Source organism: Mesocricetus auratus, unplaced genomic scaffold (genome assembly GCF_017639785.1).
Source record: "Mesocricetus auratus isolate SY011 unplaced genomic scaffold, BCM_Maur_2.0 Super-Scaffold_4256, whole genome shotgun sequence".
Taxonomy (NCBI): Eukaryota; Metazoa; Chordata; class Mammalia; order Rodentia; family Cricetidae; genus Mesocricetus; species Mesocricetus auratus.
The window spans coordinates 42,671,837-42,695,731 of NW_024429182.1; the positions used below are offsets into that span (position 1 = coordinate 42,671,837).

Genomic DNA, 23,895 nt, shown 5'->3' on the forward strand with positions numbered 1-23,895 from the left:
CCACTGAACTCCTTTCTGGCCTGTGTGAGATGAGCATTTAACTGATCTGCTGATAATCCCATATGCTATGAGACAGCCCTGAAAGCAACAGGGAGAGCCAACCAAAGCTGTCACTGAGCTGCCACATGTGGAATGGCTAATTTATTGAGGCAGAATGTTTTTTTTTATTGTTTGTTTCCAAGTACAGTCTGAACCACTTGGCTAGCAGATCAAAGGCCTTCTTCTGTGAGTTAATTTCCAGGGAAGCTTACCATATCAAAACTATTTCCTTTTTTTTTTTTTTTTTTTTTGAGACAGGGTTTCTCTGTGGCTTTGGAGGCCGTCCTGGAACTCACTCTGTAGACCAGGCTGGTCTCGAACTTACAGAGATCTGCCTGCCTCTGCCTCCCCAGTGCTGGGTTTAAAGGCGTGCACCACCAACACCCAGCTACTATTTCCTTTTTTAATATGTATGTATGTATGTATGTATGTATGTATGTATTTACGTATGTATGTATGAGTGACTTGTCTCCATGCACACCAGAAGAGGGCACCAGATCCCATTACAGTGTGGTTGCTGGGAATTGAACTCTGGTCCTCTGGAAGAGAAGTCAGTGCTCTTAACCACGAAGCCTTTTCTCTAGCCCCCCAAAACTATTTCTTAACATGGGCAAAATGGTTTTCCTTGGTGTGCAATGCTGGTGACATCTGAAGTGTGGCAGTCTCTAAGGAGGCCCTAGAGAAGGCAGAGGAATGCAAGAGGGCACTGTGTTTCCTAGGGAAGTGAATATCCATCCTCCCTGATAGACAAGTCAGAGATTGTAAGATCTTGTTCAGGGTTATGAATGTAAGCCAGTTCTTTAGTAACACCTTACAAGTCTTTGCACCTTTCAAAAGTCAGATTGACTCTGATCCCAAGTTCCAAGACACAGTTACCAGGAGAGATTGGCAAATTTTGTGTACAGATGAACTTAGGAGTAGTCCAAAATACACAATAAAGAGATTTTCTCTCTCTTTAACAAACACTTGCGCTGGGTGGCAGCGGAGCACGCCTTTAATCCTAGCACTCAGGGGGCAGAGGCTGGCGGATCTCTCTGAGTTCGAGACCAGCCTGGTCTACAAGAGCTAGTTCCAGGACAACCTCCAAAGCCACAGAGAAACCCTGTCTTGAAAAACAAAAACAAAACAAAAAAGAAACACTTGCTTTTATTTTATGTGTATGCATGCATGCATGCATGTCTGCGTACAAACCACATGCGTGTCTGATGTCCTCAGAGGTCAAAAGAAGGCACTGAACCCTCTGGAATGAGAGTAACAGCTGACTGTGGACCACCATGTGGGTGCTGGGAACCAAACCCAGGTCCTCCGTAAGAGCAGCCAGTGCTCTCCCCAGGCTTAAATAACAAATTCTCTCTACTATCAAAATGAAAAGAAGCCAAATGGATTTCAAAAACAACTGTTCTATTCTTAGGAACACTTTGAGCAGCTTGAAGCTGGATGATTGACAGCCAGGTCTTTTTGCTTGCTGTTAAGAACACAAAGGTCAAAAGTTTCACATTGGTTAAGGAAATGATGAATCACGTGCCCCACCCCAGAAACCAGTAACAATGAAGTTAGTCACCTCTTACCAAAACCAACAGTCAAATGCACTTTTTCCAGGACATTAAATAAAAATACAGTCAACCATCACCAAAGCCCACATGGGGAAAAGATCGTCAAAAGGCTAATAAGAAACAGTACTTTTTTTAAAAAGGCATTTTGTAGATCTGACTATTGAGTGGAGGGCTCCAAATATGGCAGCCAAGGATTCTGTTATGGAACTGTATCTCTAGCCTTAGAACTTTTAATATTTGTTTACTCAAAGCATGAATACTGAATGTAGGCAACTGATTAAATTACTAAGAAAATAAAATAAGTTTCATACTTCTTGATATGTATCGCATGAAGTCCATCTAGAATAAATGCTTAAATATGAAAGCATACTCGGTATCTACATGTGAGCAACAAATGATAAAAGTAGCTTCTCGTGGTGGTTCATCCAGAGGCTAAAGCAGGAGTATCACAGCCTGAGTGAGACCACATCTCAAAACCACAAAATAAGTGAATAAATAAATGTGTGTTATAGGTAATTTTTAGCTATACATTGTAATCATTGTCTATTAGACATGCAAACAGTTGCACACATCTTAGGACACCCAGTGCAGAAAAAAATAAGGGGAAAGATTATTTCTTTGATTAAGTAAAACTTCTTCATGGAAACGAAATCCTAAACCTTGCCATATGGAAGTTCAGTGAAACAATTACCTGGGTAACTTTAATAATGAGCCATCTAATGTTTGGTAAAGCCTCATAAATCAATCATTTAAAATCCCATTATGATCCAATATAAAGGAATATGAATATTCAGTAGCAAAGCTAATGGATAATAAAGTTTATGACTAAATATCCAGTGTCACTTATGGGATGAATTATGCTGTCTTCAAATTCATACTGTGAAGTCTAGTTCCCTGAAGCCATTTAGAAAGCAGGGTTTGGAAGTACTGGGGACTGAACTCATGGCTTTGCGCTTGCTAGGTGAGCTCTTTGCCAGTGAACTATTGTTTTCTTGTGAGACAGGAACTCACTATGCCGTGCAGGTTCATTTTCATTTTTGCTGTTATTGTTTGCACTGATGGTTGTGTTAGTAGAGCTGATGTTGTTAGTGCTGTCTTCTTTCTTTCTTTCTCTTTCTGGTTTTAGGGATTGAGCCCAAAGCCTCATGTGTGAATGACACACACACACACACACACACACACACACACGGAACAATTAAATAAAGAAAAAGAGCCGTGAATTTGAGAGATATGGGAGGAGGGGAGCTGCATAGGAAGGTTAGAGGAAGAAAATGAAAGAGGAAAACGATACAATTATAATATAATCTCTAAAAACAGAAAAATTATTAGAGCAGACTCTAATCCATTGACACCATGAAGAAATATGAAAATAGATGGTGGCAGCTGCTTGCTCTAGCTCCAGGACTGTGTGAAACAGTTTACCCTGGACTTCTAGGTATCATATCATAAGGATTGGTGAATTCTAGGTCAGTCTATCCTCAGGCCAAGATGGTAGTCCTTCTCTTGGTGTCCCAGCAAAGAGATTATTGTGTTTGGTGATTATGAGACTATGCCTGGATTGGTACAATCAGAAGCCTTCATGCGCATGGAAGTCTTGCTGTGATTGGTGCACACTGGCTATATAAGGAGGCTGTTCAGCTTGCTTGGTAAGCTGTCTGGGAGACACTGCCAGTGCTGTCTGCCCCGGCATTGCAGCAATAAGGCCTATTAGAAGGCTTCCTTGGTGCGCATTTCCTGTCTTTTGGAAAGTGGGTGGGCACATATGATGGTCATATGATGAAAGAAGCAGGAAGAGCTGAGTGGTGATGTCATCGGTTAGTAAATGGCAGATGTCATTGGTTAGTACATGGCAGCGGTGGCTTCAACAGTGGACTGCCAACATGCATGCCAAGCTACAGATGCAGTGGCTGGCTAGGTCAGCCATTTTGATGGCCACAGAAGAGGCAAAGTTATGGGAAGAGTCCCAGCTCAGAAGCCGGGAAACTACGGGGACTGTCATCTGCTTTGAAAGCAGCAGAGATAGCTGAGTGGTTGCCAAGCCAAGCTGCAAAGCAGCTAAGTGTCCCTGGGAGCTGCCTCTGCCTCCTGCATACAGGAATTCAAGGTGTGGTGTACATATCTGTTTTCCCTGTAATGTTGGGGTCAAACCCAGGGCCTGTGCACGGATCTAGGATGCAGTCTGCCACTAAGTTCCACTCACAGCCCATTTTCCTTTACTTGTGTGTGCTTCTCATCATCAAGTCCAATGTCAAAAAGGTGTTTCTTTAGGATTATTTTTTTCCTTTAAAGATTATTTATGGTTCTGGAGAAATGGCTCAGCAGTTAAGAACACTATCTGCTCTTCCAGAGGTCCTGAGTTCAATTCCCAGCAACCGCATAACCATCCATAATGAGATCTGGTGTCCTCTTCTGGTCTGAAGACATACATGCAGGCAAAACACTATACATAATGAATAAATCTCTTTAAAAATTATTCATGTATGTGTGTGAGGGAGTGTGTACACCACGCATGCATATGGAGCTGATTCTCACCTCCTACCAAGGAGCATGGAGCTCATCAGGCTTTGAGGAAAGTGCCTTTACCTGCTGAGCCATCCCACCAGCTCCTTTTAAAAATTAAGTAATTAATTTTATAGTAAATAGATTTTTCTATACAATATATTACGATAAGTTTCCCTTCTCCCAACTTCTCCCGGATCCTCCCCACTTCCCACCCACCCAAATCCACACCCTTTGCTTCTCTTTCTTTTTTCTCAATGTATGATTGTATTTAAATTAGAAACATGAATGCTTCACATGTCAGTCCCAGCTCCCTCTCCCACCCTTCCTCCCTTGTCCCTCCACCAGCCCCCCCAGCCGCCCAACCAATCCCCACATCATTCCCCAGAGAGGGTGAGGCCCTCCTTGTGGAGATCTCTAAAGTCTGTCATTTCATCCAGGGTTCTCTTTCATTAAGATACAAACATACATAGAAGAAGGAGAAGAAGAAGAAGAAGGGGGAGGAGGAGGAGAAGAAATAAAACAAACAGAATAGGATCAAATAGATTAAAAAAAAAAGACCAAAGAACATAGCACCAGAAACTGATACACGTATTTGCACACACAGAAAACCCATAAAAATAAAATTGGGAACCATAATATCTAAGCAAAGGTTATAAAGTAAAAATAAATAAATGTCCAGGTAAAACATTATAATATATTATATTACATTACATATATAATATAATATATGTTAAACAATATAATATGTACATATGCATATATATATATACCTTTATACACACACACACACACACACAGACAGAGAGAGAGAGAGATTTTGCTTTCTGTTGGACGTCTATTGCTGGTCATCTATTGCTGTGATGTCCAGTCCCCAATTTGAGTGACTGAAGACATTCCCATCTTTCAGGAACTTCTAATCAAAGTATTATCAGAAACCTACCAGAAAAACAAACCAATTCCACTTGAAACAGAATAAACTATACCAAGAGTAGCCCTGAGTGTACGGGACTCTACATTTCAGTTATGTAGTAAAGATTTGGACTACTAAATTTAGAACTGGCCAATGTCTGGGCAGGTATTACCTTTTTCTTGGCCAGACAGGGAGCTGAGTGGTGGCTTTAAAGGTCAGGTTTTGCCGTTGTATTTTCTAGTAGCTGTGACTCTTAGCAAGTCCTTACTTTTCCATCCTTTGGTGGCAGCCCCAGTCTTCCTCGCTTGTTGTGAAGCCTATGAAGGGTTTTGTAACCATAGATTCCTAGTGGAATAAAAAGCATGGTTGGCATGCTACAGCAGCAATTGCTTCAGAAGCAAGGAGGCATGGGAGAGTTCCTGTGCCCTAAGTCACCCTCAGTGTGCTCTCCGTTTCCTAGTTCTACCTGCAGATGAACTTGCCCAGAAGTGCTCCAAAGTCCACCTACCTCAAGGTCACCAATACAGAGCCCATTTCCCTTGTTCATCCAAAGAGGAGAGCCTACAGCTGTGTGACCCCAAATAAATGAGAACTTTGCAAGTAATGTGACCTAAGAGCTACTGTCAGTTGGCAGAGCGGGGTGAGGTAGTAAGCAGTGTTGGGGAGAAAACAGTCTTTTGTTGGTATTTATTTTCTGGGAAAATGGCATTTATTCAACGAGGGTAAACTGGGTAGCCTGGTGTTTAGTGGATGTTCAGAGCATTCTTGCAACATACAATAGGATTCTTTTCCATATCATCTTTCTGGGTAAGAATTTAATCCCAGGATCAAAGGTCACTTCAGGGCTGACAGTAAGTTTTGTGTGTAGAGAGAGCAAAGTACTTTGATTTCTCAAAAGTATTTTCCTTCAGTAACTTTTTTCAATTCAGTATTCTCAGAACACATTTAACCACGGTGAACTTTTCCTGTAATATTTTAAATGTTTCAGAAAGCATAGGATGATAAATACCGCATTAGGAAATTATTTCCATGAGAGCACTTGTGAGTTAGTGTTCTCAAAATTGGGGGGGCGTTCCCACACAGGTAGATGGAATCAATGGGGAGAGCCAGGCTTCACCTACTCAGTCAGAAACTCTGGGGTCAGCAGTCTGGGCTTTAATTTATCTCTTGAAGAATGACAAATGCCACAGTTTGATACTGGTCCCATGCCCCACCCTCACCCCTACCGTTGGTGCTGCAGATGGAGCCTGATGCCGCCTGCCTGCTAGACAGTCACTGTGGTACTGAACTCTATGCCCAGCCCCACATACCAGGGCCCAACCACAACTGCTGTCAGCATTCTGAGAACTCTAACTTCCCCCCTTCTGTGTTTCTTTTTCTGCCCAGTGAAGAAATGACATATGCATGCCTAAGCAGCCTAATACCTTGTATTTTTTCAAGCCAACAGACTTTAAATAGAAACTCATATTCTCTAAACAGACAGGAAGATACAAATTTTTAAAAAATTAAAACCATTGTGCTCTTTAAATATTTGCCCATGTTTCCTTAATAGGGATAGGGGTAAAGAACAAAAAAGATTTAAACCATTATGTTCTTTCCTTTATACTGTGATTCATTTCTCTGCTTTTATTTCTTTGAATTTTTGGAGAACAATACTCATCTTTCTCTAGTGTTAGTGCAGTTATAATGGACATAAAATCTATTCAGGAATGTAAGAAGGGCTGGGCAGTGGTGGCACAAGACTTTAATCCCAGCACTCAGGAGGCAGAGTTCAAGGCCAGCCTGGTCTACACTGGAAGTTCCAGCACAGCCAGGGCTGCACAGAGAAAGCCTATCTCAAAAAAAAAATTAGAAAGGAGCTGGAAGAGAGGGGTTGCATAGCCAGGGACCAAGATTCTCTTAAGGCAAAGATAAAACCAAAAAGAAAAAAAGAAAAAAAAACACACACCCAAAGTAGTTTGTCACCCACATCTCTACGTGGCTTGGCCTCTCTCTTCCTGTTCCTAGTTCCACACCTGGCCTCTGACTATTTCTTCTAGAAAAATTTCAGATTAATTTCTACTCTCCAGTTAACACAATTATTGAGGAAACAGAAGGAATTATATTGAAGCTAAAGACTTTGTTTGCTTTAGAACAAAAGAGTCTAAGGTTCCCAAGCTTCACCTGAGTTGTGTTAAATGAAGCAACACCAATTTACATTTCCTCAATTTATAATAGTGGGCAGGAGCCCTGTGCTGCAATGGCATGGTGTTGCCACTTTGTTTAGGTCAAAGTCCAGGCTTCCTCTTAGCTTGGTGTTCTGCTCTAGCTGGAATTCGTAATGTGGTTTTTCCTGAAGCCCTTGCTTCTTAGAATCAAAAGCATGGGGTCTACGAAGACCCATGTGTGTCAGGGTCTACGAAGACCCATGTGTGTCCAGGGTGCCATGACACAGGAGGCCTGTGCAGAGCTTCCTGGGTCTCAGCCTTTGCAGTGTGACTGAATCATCTGGGGAACAGCTAACAAGGCCACACCCAAGGCCACACTCCCCATCAGTAGATCAGAATCCTGGAACCAGGAATCAGGAGAACTTCAACGTTCTCATGTAATTACAGTGTCCGGACTGTTTTAGAAGCACCAGAGTAACTTGTAAGCAAAATCTCTCTCACCCCAAGTTAAACTGTAAACAACAATTTTGTTCAAAACACTTAATCATTCATGAATGACATGTCCATAACACTGCCTATTTCATAGGTGGGGAAAATTAGACCCAAAGACAATGTAATTTGTATAAGGAAGGCCCCAGATAAGTACTCAGAGAGAAGATAAAGTCCTGTGCTACTTGTGCTGGTTTTGTCAGCTTAAAACAAACCCTCAGTTGAGAAAAAGGCCTCCAACACAATGCCTGGAGTCAAGCCCTCAGGGCATTTTCTTGATTTTTAACTGATTTGGAAGGGCCCAGCCCACAGTGGACAGTGCCATCCCTGGGCAGGTGGCTTAGGAATGTAATAAGAAAGCAAACTGAGTGAGGGGGGTTGGGAATGGGGGGAGCAAGTCCATAAACAGCACTCCTCCATGGTCTCTCTTCAGTTCCTACCTCCAGGTTCCTGCTTTGAGTGCCTACCTTAGGGTTCCTCAATGATGGACTGTGACCTATAAAGCAACTGGACCCTTCCCTCCCGAAGTTGCTTTTGGACATAGTATTTGTTACAGCAGTAGAAACCCTAACTGTAAGACACTACCTTCTACTAGCCTCTGCTCCCAGTAAGGCCTATGAAGGGATGAAAGCAGTACTATTCTTCAAAGTTCCCTGGGACCAGGAAAGAGTTTGGAAATTTTCAATTTGGAAAGACTCGTCATGTAATAATTTCTTTTCTTGTCTCTGTGTGTGTGCATGTGTGCTGACATTGAACACATTATTACTAAGCACACTATCACCAAGATGATAGCCCATTACTATGAACTCATGTTGCATATTTGAAAGTCAATGAAACTAAAAGATGTAAAATGAATATTGTTTTTAAAATGTATTTTCTTTTATTGTATGTCTTGCTCAGGAGCTGCAGGATTTCCATGACCCAGGGCAACAGCAGGATATCCAAGTGAAGTTTCAGTGAGGGTCCAGTGTTGATGGTATACCAGAATCCAGGGGCTCTGAACCAGACCAACAACTCATTTTAATGAACAATTGCAAGTAAAGCTATTTGAGCAAAAGGTTGTATCACTTTGTGACATACTGCAATTCCAAGGCCACTACAACACATGGATATGTGATAGAGAGGAGAGAAGGATGGAGGAGTGAAGTGGTTTGTTTATTTGTTTCACTATTTGTTGGGTGCAGCCTTCCTGCCATCCTGACTCCAGAGCCACATCAGTCCCAAACGAATACACAGGAGGCTATATGAATTATTAAGCTTGTTTCTTACTGGCTAGCTCTGACTTAAGTATTTAAGCCATAATTGTTAATCTAAGTATTTCTCTTACTGGAGAAAGGGTCTGGACCTCTTACTTCTATGGTGGCTACATGATGTCTGCCTGTGTCTCTCTTTCCCAGAATCCTCCTCAACTCCTAGTCCCACCTATCTTGCCTCCCTATTGGCCAACAGTGCTTTATTGACATATACACAGGACGTCCCCATCAACTATTGTTATTGTTTTCTTTTGTGGGGAGGCTACAAGGATGGGGGGACATGATAGAACTGGGAAATGGTTGGGACTGGGGTGTATGATGTAAAATTCTCAAAGAATCAATAAAAATTATGTTGATAAAAAATGAATGCCTGGCATGATAGTGCATATCCATAATCCCAGTTCTTGAAGGTGGAGACATGGGGACTGGAAGTTCAAAGTCGTCTCTCTTCCACTATGTAGTGAGTTCAAGTCAGACTGGGCTATGTGAGACCCTGTCTCAAACAATAAAAAAACCTAATTATTTGGTTTGGGTTTTAAACATCAACTTTGTCTCCAAGTCATCCTCATGTGTTCAGTGAATAATTTACCCTTATTCCACTGGGTGACTTCTGAGTGTACTTCTCTTCATAGTCTCTGGTTTGGTGTATAAAGACAGAGGTAGGGGACAGAGGGACTTGATGAGAAAAGGGCCCCCCTCTGGCCTCTGCTGCTTTTGCAGCTAGAAAAGAGAAGTCAGAAGGCAAGGCACATGGATTCCTAGACATGTTACTGGTGACTGGGGTCCAGACTAGATATTTCCAGGTTCTTTGTCTTTTATCAAAAAAAATAATTCCAGCTGACTCTGTTCCCTAGAGGGTAGTTTTGATAATGTGTTAGACTTGCCAACACCTGTGAACATGACAGACTTATCTAATAGTCACAGAAATGTTAGGTTGAGCCAGAAATGGGCAACAAATGGTATTGAGAGGGCCACAGATAGCTTAAGATGAGCTGTGGCTCCCAACAGGTAACACAGTAATCACAGAGATCACTGAGCTGGGCCGCAGGTATCTGGTGATGTGTTCAGGAGGATGATGGTGAAGGATTCTCCCCTAGGGATGTGTGAACCTCAAGTGAATTACACACAATGCTAGGGTCAGGATTGAAGTCCCCTTCTTTTGGATTTTCCTGGCCCCTTGGTAACCTGAGGGGTCTTGATACAGGCTTGTGCATGCCTATACACGGGGGGGGGTGGGGGGGTGGGTGGGGGGGTGGGTGGGGGGGTGGGAGGGTGGGGGGGGTGTCACAGACCTAGATCTCAGACCACCTTCCTGTCCTTCATAGATGATAGCTACTTGAAGGACGCCATTATAGTTAAGACTGCTATTTTGAGACCATCTCTCTCTGTCCCCAGTTTTTACTGCAATATAGCAGTCATTCCTCCACCCCGATCAATACTGACCCGTGAAGTTAACCTTTTGAGCCTGGAGAACAGCAGAATTAGCAGTGAGGAGGGCATCCAAGTTCTCAGGGTCATTGACAGGAATGTTGTTCTCTCCCGGGTTGACAAAGTGAAACATGGGAGGATTAGGTACATACATAAGCCCAGTATGTCTCCTTGGTAACAGATATGGTCAACAGAGACATCAAGGAGCAGCAATTCTGCATTCACACCCTTCCCCCAAGATTTCACTAAGTCTTTCCCATTAGTCGCTTCTTCATTGTTGGTAGGCAGACTCAGTTCTTCATGGTTCAGCAACTCTGCCTCTCCCTTCTCTTCCTTTTCTTTAGGTGTAGCTTCTGCAGATGCTTCGGAAGTTCTTCATCCATCTTCCACAAGCCAGTGACTCTTCCAGGTATCCACAATGGCTTTTCAGCACCCTGAGGAAAAACACAAACATAGGCTTGGGCTCCAGGGAACTACTGGATCCAGCTGTCCACTGATGTGGCATCTCTCCAAATGGTCGTGACCTTGAATTTTCTCAGAGAGACCCCCTCCAAAAAAAGTCCTGCTGCAGTGAGGCCATCCTTGTCTAAACTTTAAAAATTTAAAGTCCATATAATAGAAGATAAAATATTGTGAGGAATAGCCATATTACCTTCTCCCCCTCTTATACTTTGAAGTAACAATTAAGCTGATCACTAGCTCTTTTCATAAAATATTGATCCCGAGGGTTATACAGAATGCCTGTGGTGTAGGTTATATCAAACTGCTGGCAACATTTCTGAAAAGGCTTGGCAATGTACGTAGGAGTATTGTCAGTTTTTAATATTTTGTAGGAGCCGTTTTGTTTTGTTTTGCTTTGTTTTGTTTGTCAAGACAAGGTTTTTCTGTGTAGCCCTGACTGTCCTGGAACTCTCTCTGTAAACCAGACTGGCCACGAACTCACAGACATCTGCTTGCCTCTGCATCCTGAGTGCTGGAATTAAAGGCGTGTGCTACCACTGCCCAGCTTGTAGGAGCCTTTTAAAAGAGAAAAAGTTCTGAGTAAAAAGGTAATAACACCCTTAATTGCTTTTTCTGATAGGGGAGCAGTAAAAATGAGCAATGAATAAATATCCACATTCATGTGAACATATTTCAGTCTCCTAAAGCTAGGAGCATGGAAAACATCCATGTGCCAAATATGATTTGGCAATAATCTTCAGGGAGTCACGTCACAAGAGGATAGAGGCATGTCATGCAATAAGGACATTTCTTAACTATCACATGAACTTGCTCTTTAACAGTGAAAAGAAAATTTATGGTGAAACATTTTAACAAAAGCATGCATGCAATTTTCATGGGTTTTTGTTTGTTTGTTTGTTCAGTTGGGATTTTTGGTTGTTAATTCCTAGAATAGGAGACAGTGTTAGAAAGGAATCTACCATTGTGTTACCTTCAGAATCTACCATTGCATTGCTGAGACTGTATACTGTGAATCAGAGTATAAGTTTAGAGGCTGGGGATGATGTTGTAAAGCAATGTAAATCATGCATAATTCGATCTGTTGTACAGAAGCACCTGAGTGGGTAAAAATCAGCGAAGCATCTCCAGAAACCAGGGCACCCTCACCATCTTTTGTGGCATCTAGAAATACTACTTGTGCAGAGAATACTGGCTGAAGCATAGTGCTTTTAGGAAATAAAATAGCATTTTTATGCAAAATCAGTAAGTTTACTGGAAGGAAAATGATTATCAATTTGAAAGGGATATGCAGCAAAAGCCTATGCTAAATTATCTGAAGTATTCATTAAAAATTTTAACTGTGTTTTATCATAAGGGATAAAATTTTCTTGGCTCTTGACCAAGTAAGTGTTTTTTCTGAGACTACCCAGAAATAACCAGTTCAGCAACTATAAACCAATATGGATTGACAACGGTTTTTGGACTAATAGAGAGATATATCCATTCTATTGGCCCCTTATCCCAGATCAGTCCCGTAGGACTGCTGGAGGAAGGGATGACCAACAGCGTAGGAACAGTAGAGGATATGAAATTTGCTGAAGTTGAGCATTCCTAAGTACATTTTTTACATGTGTTGCTATACAATCAAGTTCAGTCCATTTTTAGGAGATGAATGATCAAGAGTCCCGTAAGAATAGCAAATAAAGGTTGTAGCTGTGAAGTGGGGTCTTTTGTTTGTTTCCTTTTTGAGACAGGGCATCTCTGTGTAGCTTTGACTGCCCTACAACTTGCTCGCAGACCAGGCTGGCCTCAAATTCACAGGGATCCTCCTGCCTCTTCCTCCCAAGTGCTGGGATCAAAAGCATATGCCACCACCTCCCGGCAAAGGGAATTTTTAACATATGTCTAACCCAATTCAAGTACCCTAGCAGTTTTTGAAAATCATTTAGAGTTTCTAAGATGTCTTTTTAAATTCCTTTAAGGAATGATTACTGAAGACTTTATCAAATTTTCCAGATATAAGACTGGGTAGTATGTTGAAATTTTTTAGGGACTATTATCAATCCATAATGGGCTATTCAAATTTTTACTTCAGCAAGTAAATCTCCTTGAATTTTATTATTTTTAGCAGAAAGCATATAATGTATAATAAAACCAGGAGGGAACCACTCTGGAGCTCTCTTTAAAGCAGTAGCAACAAATTTTTGGCATAAAGTTGGCTCTTTGCCATTTCTTGAGGCACAAGTTTCCAGTGATATCTTTTCATTGGTCCAGATAAGGGAAGGTACACTAAAAGCAAATTTTGTACAATCTCCAGGATGCAAAGATACAGTATAGAAACAATTCTTTAAATCTAGTACTATAATAAGCCATTCCTTAGAAACAGTAACAGGTGTTGGAAGTTCTGGTTGTAAAGGTCCCGTGGTGGTGATTATTCAGTGTAGCTCCTGTAGCAAATTATATTTTCCAGACCATTTTAAAATTTAAAAAAATAGGAGAATTCCATGGACTGTTAGATTCTTCTATATGTTCTGCTTTTGGTTGTCTTAAGACTAACACCTGAAGTTGGCCGGTGGTGGCACACATCTTTAATCCCAGCACTTGGGAGGCAGAGACAGGTGGATCTCTGTGAGTTTGAGACCAGCCTGGTCTACAAGATCTAGTTCCAGGACAGTCTTCAAAGCTATAGAGAGACCTGTCTCGAAAAACAAAAACAAACAAACAAAAAAAGACTAACACCTGGGTTGCTACTATCTTTTCTTTTCTAGGGGGCCACTGATCCACCAGACAGGATCCTCAGAAAACCAGGCTATAGGATCAGCATGATACTTTTCAGCAGCCCCTAGGAAAAGTACCCCAAACCATTTTTACTACATTTTGAAATGGGATTTAAAGGCTCAGTTATTTCTTTTTTTAAGACCCCTTCCAGGGGTCCCTGTTGGGGAAGTCCTGTTATTTGCCTGTGCATTTGTCAATAAAGTACTGTCTGGCCAATAGAAAACCTAGATAGGAGGGACTAGGAGTCGAGGAGGATTCTGGGAAGGGGAAACACAAGAGAGTCAACATGTAACCGCCATGGGGGTAGGAGCCCAGAACTATTCTCCGGTAAGAGACATACTTAGATGAACAATTATGGGGTAATTACTTAAAGCAGAGCTAGCCAGTAAGAGACAAGCAAGGCCAACAGCTTCATAATGAATATAGCCTCTTGTGTGCCTTCAAGAGGTCAGTGGGAGGAAAGAACCAAAGCATCAGCATCATTATCCAAATTTCTTACCACCCATCCATAGAGGCATGCTCTAGGTTATTCAGGTCGGGCGTTTCAGTCACCAGGAAAAGAGAAAATCCTCTCATGTCTTCTCCTGTCTCCCAGGCATGGTGCAGAACCTCTTGCACCTGGGAACTGTACCTTGACATAGAAGGAGTTACTTTTCTTATTGGGGGATAAGAAGCCTCTTTAATAACCTCAGTAAGACATGAAGTGGGGCAGGGGAAAAAGCTGCCATGCTCTCAAGAACTGTACTGGATGGACAGGTTTCAGGGGTAGAGGAAAGTGAAGCTGGAGCTGGGGTAGCAAAATCAGCAGAGGAGGAAAACTCACAGCCTCTTCACAGACAGGGATAATATGGCTTCAGGGAGACACTGGGTAACTTGGCTTCAGGGAGACACTCGGTAATATGGCCTCAGGGAGACACTCGGTAATATGGCTTCAGGGTCTAAGTTTCCTTCTACACCCAGAGTTAGTTCTGCTTTTGCCTGGTCACTTTCATTTTTAATTTTAGCCATGTCCTTTTTATCTATTACTGTTTTGTTTTTCTCGAAAGCTGGAAGCATCAGTAGGAATTTTTTTTCTGGTTCCCTTGCCTCTAATTCTCCCTGAATTGCTCTTCCTAACTGTGATTCTGTTCAGGAAAAGAAGGCTGAAGCTCCTTAATCAACTCTAGGAACTTTATCTCCTGGTCACGTCCTGCATTAGCTCCTTTGGTCAGCAATAAGGTCTGCAGAACTTCTGAAAACAAATGTCTCTCCTTCCACCCTGGGAGGAAGCTACAGAGGCGAGGCTTCAGGAGTTTACTAAGAAAAACATTTGGCTACCCAAACTCACACTAGATGAGGTCATCACACTGGCAGACCGTGAACAAGAGGGTATAGGACACTAGATATATCACAGGAATACCTTAAAATTACTGGGTAATACTTTTCCCACCCTGTGGTTTTTCACTTTAAGAGGGCTTTACTGTTAAACAATAAATGAGATCCTGCTTGACTCGACTCCCTGTTGTGTCTGTGTGTCTGGTTTCAGGGAGGCTGTGGGACTGGGGAACAGACACTCTACCTACTCTGACCTCGACCCAGGGGGCCCCCAGAGACCTCCAACAGACAAGGAAGTAGTTAATAGGAAAGTTTTTAGGAGGAAGATGAGAAAGAATGTATTTCTCACCTCCTGGCTAGCTCTGCCAGATGTGTTACTAGTGGCTATGGCTGGGATCAGATATTTCCAGGTTTTTGATCTTTTATCCAAAGAGTAGAAAACAAAGGCTCATGTAAATTTTCAAAAACAAAAAAAAGCAAAATAACTATATTTGGATCGTCAACCCAGGTTAGAGAGGGGTACACTGTTAAGACTGAAAATACCCAAAGGCCATGGTTATTGCCTGTGCTTTCAAGAGAAGGAGATATTTACTTACTGGGAAGTAGTGAAGCTGGTTCAGTGTTTTGACTGATAGATTAGATTTATGTCTCTCAACCTTTATAAACTTTACGTCTCTTTTGCAAGTTTTTTTTTTAATTTGGTAACAAAAGAAACAGTATAACTATATAATCTACAACTGCCATCAGAGATCTGAGAAGAATATAATACTACCTGAGTGAATAAGAAGTACAGAGCAAGCAACTTTCAAAACTATAGAAATGACAGAAACAGCTAGCTACCTGGGCAGTCACTCAAGGTTCCTCTGAAACACTGGGGCATCCATCTTTGATCTACAGGCCTAGAATACCTGACAGACTTTTCTGGGAAGTAGGAATTTTTGAGGGACTGTCCTACCTTGTCCTGGCAAAGTTTGGCAGTCACTTCCTTTTGTGTCTTGCTTGTTCAGGTAAGACAACATTCTGTCAGCAGTTTCTTGCCCAAATGGCTAGCTTTGCCACATTGGAAGCAACTCCATGTGGAGGTTCTTCAATGACAATCATCTTTTTTTTTTAAAGTAAATTGGTATTGCCAGGAGCAGATGTGTCTCATTGTCATGAAAAAAAACCTTATGCTATTAAAACATTTTAAATGCCGTATTCTGTAGGTCTCTGAAATGTTTGAAGACAACTTATCTATTTAAAATATATTTGTTTGATCTTGAAAACATACCTAACATGACTATAAGTTTGTTACAGATGGCTGCTAACCTATCTTTCTTTATCATCCTAAATAGTTTTCAAGGACCAAAACTTTATGGTACATTTTTAATGAGCTGCATAGGTACAATACCTTAAACAAGAATAGGAACACATATACAGTATAACAAAATTAACCTTAAATTTGTATCAATATTCAAAAATCTATGCCAATATAAAATATTAAAGACTAGTAATTGCTTTTTAGCCTAAAAGCAGAATCAATAATCTAACCCTTTCATCCTAATCTTTCCATATCTCCCTTTTTCTTTTCAGAAAGAGATTCTAGAATCTAATCTCCTTTGCTTAGTTTTCTCTCTTACCATAAGCAGTAACAACTAGCAACCAATTCCCCTAAACAATGACAAACATCCATAATCCACCTAACTCCCAAAACCACACATCCCTACCTCTTAGAAATGTGGGCATCATGTCTTCTAGACTGCTTCCTGTTGTCTGGGGGCAATGGCATTTTTAGGAAACCCTGAGAAAATTGGGATAATGGTCAAGTCCTGGGAGAGCTAGCTGTACTTTTTTTTTTTTTTTTTTTTTTTTTTTGCTTAGTTTCTGTGTGACGGGAAAGTGTAGAGCTTATCTGAAATCTTGGATGAAGTAGTCTGTAAGGCTGGACCATCTCAACTAGCAGCTTTGAAGTTGTTCTGATGTAGAATTTCGAGGAAACTGTAACAGAGGCATTATGAGAGGGTATATCACCTGAGCTACTTGTAATTATCGGCATCTGGTCCTTTTTTCTGAAAAACACATAAATTTTTAAGGTAACATACATATCTGGGTTAGCATAAGTATGGAACATGCAGTGTGCACAAGTCAGCTAAATTTAGATAATTTTTGTACTATGTTTGCATAGGTATAAGGCGTCTATCAACTTAATTTGGAAGGTATATCCAAACTGTAATATAGTAAGTCATGAAGATTCTGTAAACAACAAGCTTCATCACATTTTATCCAGTCTTAGATCTGTTCCCTGTAGAGGGACCAGCATACATATGACCTGTCCTGTAGCCTTTCTTAGTCCCCTCCTTTTTTTTTTTTTCCATGTCTATAGCCAAGATCTTCAGAAGGTCTCCCCTGGTCAAACATGATATTTATTAATTGTGCCCCTTTGACTACGCACTTAACCCAGATGGTATCATCAGTCTCGAACAAGAGGAAGCTGGTGGTGGACTTGGAGGTTGGCTGAGTCTCTCAGATGGTCCAATAAATAGCCTTTACGGAGAGCTGGAGGGCCTGTGGTGACCTGGGAAATGAATGGTTAGAGAGTTTTGTCAAGTGCTAGTCTCTGAGTTGAGGAAGAAGTGAGGGAGGTCTTGTAAACATGTTCTCATGGGGATAAATCCCTCTCTGTATTCAGTGTAGGGGACCCAAAGCAGAGCAGAGCAGATCAAAGGAAGGGGGGCCTACCCACCCTTCACTGGACTCTAACGAGAATTTCATTAGGCTTTTTTAAAATGTCTTCTTTTCATTAGATTAGCATTAGCTGCCACAAGTGGGCCATCCTGTGGTTACAGGGATCAATCATGTGGACATGTACATCACATGGCATTATCATGACCTCACATTTTGGGTGAAAACCCCTTTTGTGATGTCTTTTGTGGACAAACAGATGCAAAGGTTTTGAGATATCTAGACGTGCTAGGGCTGGAGCCCAAGTCAGAGCTGTTTTTTAAAGCCACAAATGCCTTTTGTTTAGTCTCAATCCAGATTAGGGGCTCAGTGTCCCCCATCATACTGGTGTATAGAGGTCTTGCTGCTTCCATGAAGTCTGATATTCAGAGGCAGTAATACTTAGCTGCACCTAGAAATTCTCAAACCTGCCTCTTAGTCTTTGGAGTTACGATCTGAAGGATGGCAGCAATCCTATTCTGAGGCCTCCCCTCAGTTGAGGCTATTGAGGCTAATACAGGCAGCCTCTAATGTACAAAGTTGGGCTTTTTTTTTTTTTTTTGGAGACAGGTTTTCTCCATGTAGCCCCAGCTATCCTGGAACTCATTCTGCAAACCAGGCTGGCCTCAAACTCAAAGATCCACTTGCCCCTGCCTCCTGAATCTTGGGATTAAAGGAATGCTCTATCACTGCCTAGCAAGTTGGACTTTCTTAGTCACCATTTGTATCTCTTGAAGCAGTCCCTCAGTGGCCCTTTTACAATTTATTTTAGTTTCAGAGGTTAGGAGGAGGCCATTTACATATTGTAAGAGTGTGATCCCAAGAAACCTTTGATGGAAGAAATGGAGGTCAGCATTTAGTATATGATCAAACAGGGGTTGGAGCATTTTTAAATCTTTGGGCCAACCTGGTCCAGATAAGTTCCCCCCTACAACATCCCTCTTTGTCTAGCCATTTAAAAAACAAAGATGAGTTGAATCACCTCTGCCAATGGGAGGCTGAAGAATGCATCTGTCAGGTCCAAGACAGTGTACACCTGTTTCTCTAAAAGAATCAGACTCATGAGAATCAGAAGTGCCAGGCTTCTCCACAGACAAGAGAGGTGCATTCCAGGGTGACTGGCGGGGCACCAGGATTCCTGTCTCTCCAAGTTAGGCAATACGGACTGCAACTTCCCTTTTTGTTTCCAGGGTCATTGAACATTGTTCAATCTGAATGGAAGTTGCTGAACTGGTTAGCTGAAAAATTATAGAAACTTAGTGTTGGGCCAGTCCTGGGGTGGCTGGGGTAGTGGTGGTTTCTGCCCACTCCCTGGGATAGTCCAAGAGTATCTTTTGATTGGGGGCAGGACTTTCAGCTAGGCAAATTCTCACAGAGGGCAAGACACTAACTGCATGTCATCATCAGAGAAGGCAGAGAAGGTAACAGTGGTTTTCATTTTATGTAAAATCTCTAGTCTCTCAATTGGTTTTCTGTTGTTAAACACCTTTTGAACTACTTCCAGCAACTATTTATATTTCTAAACTTTTTAAACTTGCATAACTTTTTCTAATATCTGTGGTCGACTGGGTGACAAAGGAATTTTTTTAGCAGTTGTTTCTTTTTTTTTTTTTTTTTGGTTTTTTTTTCGAGACAGGGTTTCTCTGTGTAGTTTTGGAGGCTGTCCTGGCACTCGCTCTGTAGACCAGGCTGGCCTCGAACTCACTTTTGTTCTGGAGACCCCAAGATACACCTGCCAAGAGTAAGGAAGGCCTCTTGCCTCCTCCGCTGACCACAGCCAGCAGAAGTCTGGGGTAGTCAGTGGTCTGGAAAGTAGGGCTGCTGCATATTGTGCTGTTAGGAGCCACTGACTACTCTTCTCTCCCTAGACGAACAAAGTTAGGCAGATGTGACAGACACTGTGTAGACACACTATGGAACCCTTTCTAGGAGGGGAAGGCTCTGCTGTGAAAGAAACCAGAGGACAGGGAAGTGGTCATGGAGCTCAAGAGAGCGAGTTTCAGTCGGTGTGGTGGAGCGTGCCTTTAATTCCAGCACCGGAGAGGCGGAAATAGGAGGCCTGTGTGAGTTCTAGGACAACCTGGTTTACATGAGTCCCAGGATAGTCAGGACTACAGAGAGAAATCCCATTAAGGAAAGAGAGAGAGAGAGAGAGAGAGAGAGAGAGAGAGGAGGGAGGGAGGAAGGAAAGAAGTTGGACTTGTCAATACAGAGACCTATTATTAATTATGAAAGCCTGGCCTTAGCGTACGCTTTTCCTCAACTAGCTCTTGTAATTAATCTTCCTATTAATCTACATTTTGCCATGTGGCTCACCTCTCCTCTGTACCCGATGTCCGGCTTCTTCAGTGTCTTGCGGGTATCTCTCACGTGCCTAGAGTCGTCCCGAGCTCCTCTGTCTTCTTGGAAATCCTGCTTATGTTCCCCTGCCTACCTGTTGGCTGTTCAATTCTTTATTAAACCAATCAGAGGGCACCTTGACAAAGATACATTTTCACAGTGTACAAAAAGATTATCCCACAACAAAAGAAAGAAGGAAGAAAGGAAGGAAGGAAGGAAGGAAGGAAGGAAGGAAGGAAGGAAGGAAGGAAAGAAGACTACTCAGATGCTAGTTTAAGTCAATGGAATAGCTTTATTAGCCAGCTGGTGACTACACTGGATGTTTGAAATCCCAGTGTAGCTTCAAGTGAGCTTTTAAGTGCGCGCACACACATACACAAAACCATATCCCTGGTTGACATTTTTTTTAAAAAGATTTATTTATTTATTTATTTTGAGACAGGGTTTCCCTGTGTAGCTTTGTAGACCAGGCCGGCCTCGAACTCACAGAGATTCACCTGCCTCTGCCTCCTGAGTGCTGGGATTAAAGACATGAACCACCATTGCCCAGCTAAGATTTATTTATTTATTTATTTATTTATTTGTTTGTTTGTTTGTTTGTTTTTGGTTTTTTGAGACAGGGTTTCCCTGTGGCTTTGGAGGTTGTCCTGGAACTCGCTTGGTAGACCAGGCTGGTCTCGAACTCACAGTGATCCGCCTGCCTCTGCCTCCCAAGTGCTGGGATTAAAGGCGTGCGCCACCAACGCCCAGCAAGATTTTTTGATGTGGCATTTTGTCTGCATATACATCTATGTGAAGGTGTCTGATCCTCTGGAACTGGAGTTACAGACAGTTGTGAGCTGCCATGCGGGTGCTGGGAATTGAACCCTGGTCCTCTGGAAGAGCAGCCAGTGCTCTGAACCACTAACCCAGGAACTGGAGTTACAGACAGTTGTGAGCTGCCATGCGGGTGCTGGGAATTGAACCCTGGTCCTCTGGAAGAGCAGCCAGTGCTCTGAACCACTAGCCCAGGAGTGCTGCCTACTTGCTAGTTCCCCATGGCTCGCTTAGTCAGTCTGCTTTCTTATAGAACCCAAGACCACCAGCCGAGGGGTGATCCCACCCACGATGGGCTGGGCCCTCCCATATCAATCACCAATTAAGAAAATGTCCTACATCCTGCCTCTGATTCTTTCACTTGCTTTTGTGACCCCTTTCCCTACTGGGTTGCCTTAAACAGCCTTAATATGAGTGTTTGTGGCTCGTCTTATCAAAACTTGATATGCCGTGTCTGGTTGATATCCCTGGATGGATCTGGGGGAGATAGGGGATGGAGGGAAGGGACAAGGAGGAGAGGAGGGAGAGGAAACTGGTCAGGTGTAATTTATGAGAGAAGAAGAAATATTTTTTAAAAAAGAAAATGCCCTATAATCTTGCCTACAGCTGGATTTTATAGACACTTTTTTTTCACTTGAGTCTCCCTCCTCTCGGATGACTCTAGCTTGTGTCTATTTGACATAAAAACTAGCCAGGACACAAAGCAAAACCATTTCTACTAGATAGATAATACTATCTAGTAAAATTGCTCTGCATTTACTTCTAGTATCTGACCTTGATATTGCTTGATGGGAGTGTAATGCTGTGCCTGACTCCAGCAGAGGGCGCCCTCACCACACGTCACGCTCAAGTTTGGTCACTTTTAAAACAATTACTATAGTTGGATCATTTTGTTCCCTCAGCCCAGGAATTCTTGTTTTTAAAACACTAGTGAGCTTGCGTGGCTCTTCTGTCTCCTTTAAAATAAGGGTTTTATTTGTGTGTGTGAGTGCCCACGTACACCCTCAGGAACTGGGGGGCGGGGAGGGGCGTGACAATACTGGATCCCCTGGAGCTGGAGGTACAAGTAGTTGTGATGAGGGTGCCTGATGGATGCTAAACGACAGTGCCGTAATCCTGGCACTCAGGAGGCTGACACAGGAAGATTGTGGGTTCAATTCAAGTCCAATCTGAGTTTAGCTCCGCCCATCCACCCCCAAACAACAATAAAACCTGCATGTATCCTTTTGTCTTAATCTCAACACAAATCCTAAGGGAGTCGTACACATTCATATGTTAACCAGTTTCTCACTAAATAGTCCGCTGTAGACATGGACAATCTGTTCTTCTAGAGTGGTGTTTTTAGCTCGTCTTTGCTGGTAAAGACCCTCATGAACATGGGTGTCTTCTCGTTACCATACGTTTTATTCTTTTTGAGAGAGTATAACAAAGTTAGCTATGGATTATTTATTAATTTGGTGTTTTCCAAATGGAAATACCTTTTCTAAAGAATGTGGAAGATGCTGGTCAGTCATGCCTCACACCTTTAATCCAAACAGAGGCAGAGAACTGAGGCAGTGAATATCTGAGTTTGAGGCCAGCCTGGTCTACAGAGCGAGTTCCAGGACAGACAGGGCTACATAGAGAAACCCTGTCTCAAAAACCACCAACAACAACTACACTAATAAATAATAGCAAAATGTTAATAATAATAATAATGTAAAAGAGATCTGAGTATGCTACCTCCAAAAAAACCACTGCTTTGTCAGGAGGGTAATTTGAACTGGAAGCAAATAAGAAATATCAAAGAAGTCTGCCCTCCCTCTTTCTGCTCAAAACCAAAGTGTGATGACAGAAAGAAACCCTTCCTTCGTCCTCCAAATGACAGTCGGGAGAAAACGGAGTGCTGTGTATTTTCCTTATAAAACATACCAGATGTAGAATGGAAGAATTCCCCCGCAAATGGGCCAGTCCCATATCTTTAATGAGAAGCAGGCAGATATCTGCAAGTTCTAGGTCTACATACACAGTGAGTTCCAGGCCAGTCAGACCTGCACAGTGAGACCCAGTCTCAGGAAGGAAAAAAATCCTCAGAAATGACCGTGTTTCTACCAGTTACATCTTTCTTCATCACCATTGACACAACTGCAAGTCAGAGAGATAAGCCCAAATATGGTGATTCAAGGTAGAGACTGCTTCGTGATGTCTTTACAGTTATAGAACAAAGGGAAGTCATAAACCAAGGCATTTTCCAAATATGTTGGTGGAAATAGCACAGAGTTTGGCTACAGCAAATGGGAATTCACGCTACAGGTCTCAGGACTATCTGCTACTCTCTTAGTGTGGGAGTTGATGGAACATAGTGGTCTGTTAAACGAATGCATTCCAAAGTGTGTGTGTGTGTGTGTGTGTGTGTGTGTGTGTGCGCGCGCGCGCTTTCCTGATAGTTGAAATTATGAGTCAGACACAGAGGTGGACAATGAGTGGCTAATAAGGGGACTAATAGCCTAGGACACTTTGGATCTGGACCTGCAACCTTCCAACTCTGTGTAGTCACAAGTTCTCTTCAGTCAGTCTCCCGTAGAACCTTTAACACGGGAGTGGTTGTGCTGGGAGCCTCATGCCACCAGGTAAGGATCCATCACACACTTCTCTTGCTCCTTCTTCTTTCTGTCCAAGGTCACTGACCACTTAACATCTCAGAGGAGCTTACAGGCCTTCCTGGGGCAAGTTAGGATCTCATAGTCTCCTCAGGAACCCTTCAGGTGTTGTTTCTGCAAATGTTCTAAACCTCCTGTTGAGGGTGGGTGGCCAAGTGTCTTAAAAGTATCTATAATTAAAACAAGAAGTAATAGAAGCGCCCTAAGACCCAGAAAGAGTAGCACACACACCTGTAATCCCAGCACTCAGGAGGCTGAGGCCAGGGGCTTGCAGGCTTTAAGCCAACTTGAGCTACAGAGTGAGCTCAAAGGCAGCTTGGGATATGGGCAAAACCTGTCAAAACAAAACAAACAGTGAGAAACATTACTTTTTGCATGTACAAGCCAATAAAACAGGCCTAATAAGAAACATTTACTGCTGACTGCTTGATCATGGTCTTCTAGCCTCAAGAATTTGAAGACCTCAAGAATTTTGAGGACACCATGAGCAGGCCTGATAGCAGGGCTGGGGTGGGATGGGGGGGTAGGGGACTGGAATCCCAACAT

General features: G+C 42.4%; 1 long non-coding RNA gene across 1 annotated transcript; it reads right to left on the reverse strand.

Annotated features, from left to right (window-relative positions):
* Positions 1–8,497: 8,497 nt before the first annotated feature.
* On the reverse strand, positions 8,498–17,681 carry LOC121140718. Its single transcript, XR_005877640.1, has 4 exons — positions 17,577–17,681; positions 17,286–17,408; positions 10,337–10,755; positions 8,498–8,637 (listed from the first exon to the last, which is right to left on the reverse strand). It is a non-coding gene; the product is annotated as an uncharacterized LOC121140718 (long non-coding RNA).
* Positions 17,682–23,895: the final 6,214 nt, after the last annotated feature.